This window comes from Lipotes vexillifer, unplaced genomic scaffold (assembly GCF_000442215.2).
Source record: "Lipotes vexillifer unplaced genomic scaffold, Lipotes_vexillifer_v1.1 scaffold48, whole genome shotgun sequence".
Classification (NCBI taxonomy): Eukaryota; Metazoa; Chordata; class Mammalia; order Artiodactyla; family Lipotidae; genus Lipotes; species Lipotes vexillifer.
Window position 1 is genome coordinate 103,509 of NW_006780801.1, and position 4,069 is coordinate 107,577.

Consider the following 4,069-nt stretch of genomic DNA (forward strand, 5'->3'; position numbering starts at 1 on the left):
GTTGCACCAGCCTGAGGCCCGCCGTGTGTTCTCCCTGAGAAATTGTCCCTGGATCCCGGGAACCTGGCAGTGGCGGGCTGCACAGGCTCCCCGGAAGAGGGGGGGGGGCAGTGACCTGTGCTCGCCCACAGGCCCCTTGGTGGCGGCAGCAGCAGCCTTAGCGTCTCCCGCCCGTCTCTGGTTTCCGAGCTTTTAGCCACGGCTCGCGCCCGTCTCTGGGGTCCGCGCTTTTAGCCGCAGCTCGCGCTCGTCTCTGAGGTTCATGTCTTTAGCCGCAGCTCGTGCCCGTCTCTGGGGTCTGCGCTTTTAGCCGCGGCTCGCACCCGTCTCTGGGGTCCGAGCTTTCAGCCGCGGCTCGCGCCAGTCTCTGAGGTCCGTGCTTTTAGCCGCGGCTCGCGCCCGTTTCTGGAGTTCCTTTAGGCAGCGCTCTTAAAACCCCTCTCCTCGCGCACCAGGAAACACAGAGGCAAGAAAAAGTCTCTTGCCTCCTCAGCAGGTGCAGCCTTTTCCCCGGACTCCCTCCCGGCTACCCGTGGCGCACTAACCCCTTCGGGCTATGTTCAAGTCGCCCTTTGCTCTGTTTTTAAATCATGCCTTATAACTCAGAGCTAACATAGTCCAATAATTCTCAGCATAAAGAGAATATTTTTTATGAAGTTAGAAATTTTTCTCTTCACTGTATAAACTTTTTCCTGAGGAGAATTTCCTTTAGGGTTCAAGTCCTTTCTTGGAAATAATGACCTAGAAATATAGGCCTTAAAGTTTGAAAGATACAAGCAATTTCTACATGCAAACAAGCATCAGACAGAAAATAATCACTACGAACACCTGTGTTTATGACCCACATAATGATTCTATGGTATCAGTGGAGAAGGACTAAAAGGAGTTGTAATAATGATTTAGGCTGAGCCCATGAATTGAGAAGTGCATAAATGCCAGAAGCAGTGTTTCCCAACTCCTTTTTTTTTTTAACTATTACCTCTTAAGGAACCTTTCTAGACATACTCTTCTTGATCACTCCTTTCCTTCCATGGAATTTTAATACCATAGATTTACTGTGTGTCTGTTTACATATGGTGGCCCTTTGGAGAACCACAAACTATTATAATATCTAAGATGCCAACTCCCAAAGACACAATTTTCACATCTTGGAGATTAAAATCATCTCCAGTGAGAATACATGATATAGAGTGACAGCAGTAGAAGGAATCTCAACAAGCTGTTATTAAAAACACTTCACTTTACAGACAGTAACCTGGGACACAGAAGGAAACTGATTTGTCTAAAAGGATGCATACTTAATCGGTGTTGTGGATAAAATAAAAGTAGTATAAGGCATAGAATTTGTCAATTTGCTTTATATATACCTAATATTGACCAAAACAAAAAACACCACTGGAAAGAAAAGAAAAACAAAATAAAACCCATAGTACCCACAAGATGACTAAATGATGATGTAACAGTCTGGGCACTCAAGGTGTTACATCTTAGTCTGATACTTTGATATAAACAGAATGTAACATTATTTGAAAGTTCAAAAGTTAAGTATTATTTGTATGAAAATCTATAATAGAAAAAAATCCTTTGAAAGGAGCTTAGCAACAGAGACTTAAACATTCCAATACAAGGCAAGGCTTGTTTAAATGTCAGTCACTGGTATTCTCTTGGTATTTTCCCTGGGTTAGAGCTTGTTCAACAAAGTAGGGAGTTCACAACTGTCAGATCCTGGCATTTCAAAGGGTAAAAGACATCTTTATGAAACAGTCAAAACAAAAATCTCTTCATGTACAATAATGTATTAAATATCACCTAGAAAAGAGTATTAAAATTTCTCTTTCTATATATGAAAAAGTATCTGTTCTTAGAGATATAGAAATAAAAATAATAGTCACAATCAGAAAGTAAAACTGCCTTTTGAAGTTAATATCTTCATATTCCTGTTCTAAATGACTACAGAATAATTAGCAGAAGGTTATTGTTAAGATCAGAGCAATAAACAATGTACTATGATTAAATTCCAACATTTAGAGAGAGAAAAAACAAGTCAACTTCCTTGCTCATAGGGAGAGATGGTTTCTGTCAGGTAACTGCATACATTCTTAGTTGAAAGCACTAGACCTCTAATTAAAACTAGCAGGATTCTCTTAGTCCAATAAAGTATTCTAAATTGCTTCACTCTATATGCTTTACTTTTAATACATTCCTAGAAGTATTAGGAATACCTACTGTAAAGTAATACAAATAGTGTGCAACTCATAGGGAAAACAAAATATAGTAGGCGGTTTTATGTAACTAATATAACTAATATAATTCAAAGCAGGTATTTAAATTTTGAAGAAAAGAATAAGTAGTTGTGTCCTTGTCTTGGTCCATGTGTTTGATCATGTTAACATTTATTCCCCTTGAAACCACACTTTATCCAACTCAGCCATCCTATGTGTCTCAAGGCCAGTAAACTCAAGTAAACCTCATTCAGTTTCATTCATACAGATTTCCTAGGACCTTGTCACTTTTTTTATTAGCCTTACTCCTAAATCAATTTTGAGTTTTACCTGGTCCCTGACTCCTGGTTTATATTCCATTGTGATTCTTCTCCTCCCTTCACTGGCTGTACCCTTAAACCTAGTAGATTTTTGGCTTAATATTTTATTCCTATATATCAACTAGAATATAACACCCAAGTCTCAGATCCAGGCACCATATCTCCCAAACAGACATCATTGGCTGGTGCCCAAGCTGAGATTGTTCTATAGAAATCAGACAATTAATTTATTCCTTCATTTTGTCTTTTACTCATCACAAAATTATTTATTGAACATTTCAATAGTCAGGGGACTCTGCTAGGCTTGGAGACACAATGGTGAATTGGAATGAGTGCTTTATAATTCATGGATCTTACATTCTATTTCAGGAGACAGATATGAAATAAATAATAGCATAATTACACAATTAATTATTCCATTGTAATTTTGATAAATACTACAAATAAGCTCATAGAGCATTTATATCATGTAACTAGAAACTTGTCCTATGCTGGTAAGTCAGAGAAAATTTCGCTGTATAAATGACATTTAATCAGAGTCTCAAATAATATAGTTTACTTTTCAAAGAATAAGGAGAAAAATAAAAGAAAGTGGAAAGCACAAAAGACCTAAAATAAGGAGGACCCTGGCTCATTAGATGAAGTATGAGAAAACCAGTGGCAGAAAGTAAGGGATGAATAGAGGTGTATAAATATATTGGTGAGGTAGATAGATGTCAGATTATATAGGACAATTTTAAGCATTTTGAATTCATCCTGAAAGCTTTGGGAAGACATGAATGACTATAAAGTTATGAAATAACATGATTATATTTAGGCTTTACAACTATTTTTCAAGAAAGACTATAGATAATGAATTGGGGGTTGTAAAGCAGCTACTAAAAATCAGTTAGATCAAAGGACACAGCCAACAGTGAAAAGACAATCTGAGGGATAGGAGAAAATATTTGCAACTCTATCTATACGCGTTAATATCTGGAACTTCTATAACTCAACAACAAAAAAGTGAAATAACCCTATTAAGTGAACAAATAGACATTTCTCTGAAGATGGTATAAAAATGGCCAAGAAGCGTATGAAATTGTGGTTACCATCACTAATTATCAGAGAAATATAAATCAACACCACTATGAGATATCACCTCTCACCCGTTCAGATGGTTACTATTAAAAGGAAATGAAAACAAGTCCTGGTGAGGATGTGGAGAAATTGAAACAATTGGCACTGTTGGTGGGAATGTAAAATGGTGCAACTGCTATGGAAAACAGTTTGGAGGTTCTTAAAAAATAAAAAAAAAAAAGAACTACAATGTGTCACAGCAATCCCACTGCTAGGTATAAATATAAAATAACCTAAAACAGGTCTTGAGGAGATGTTTGTACACCCATGTTTATAGCAACACCGTTCATAATAACTAAGATGAAGAAGCAACACAAATGTCCATCAAGGGATGGATGAATAAACAAAATGTAGTATATACATACAAGTATTCAGTCTTAGAAAGGAAGGAAATCCTGTCATGTGCTT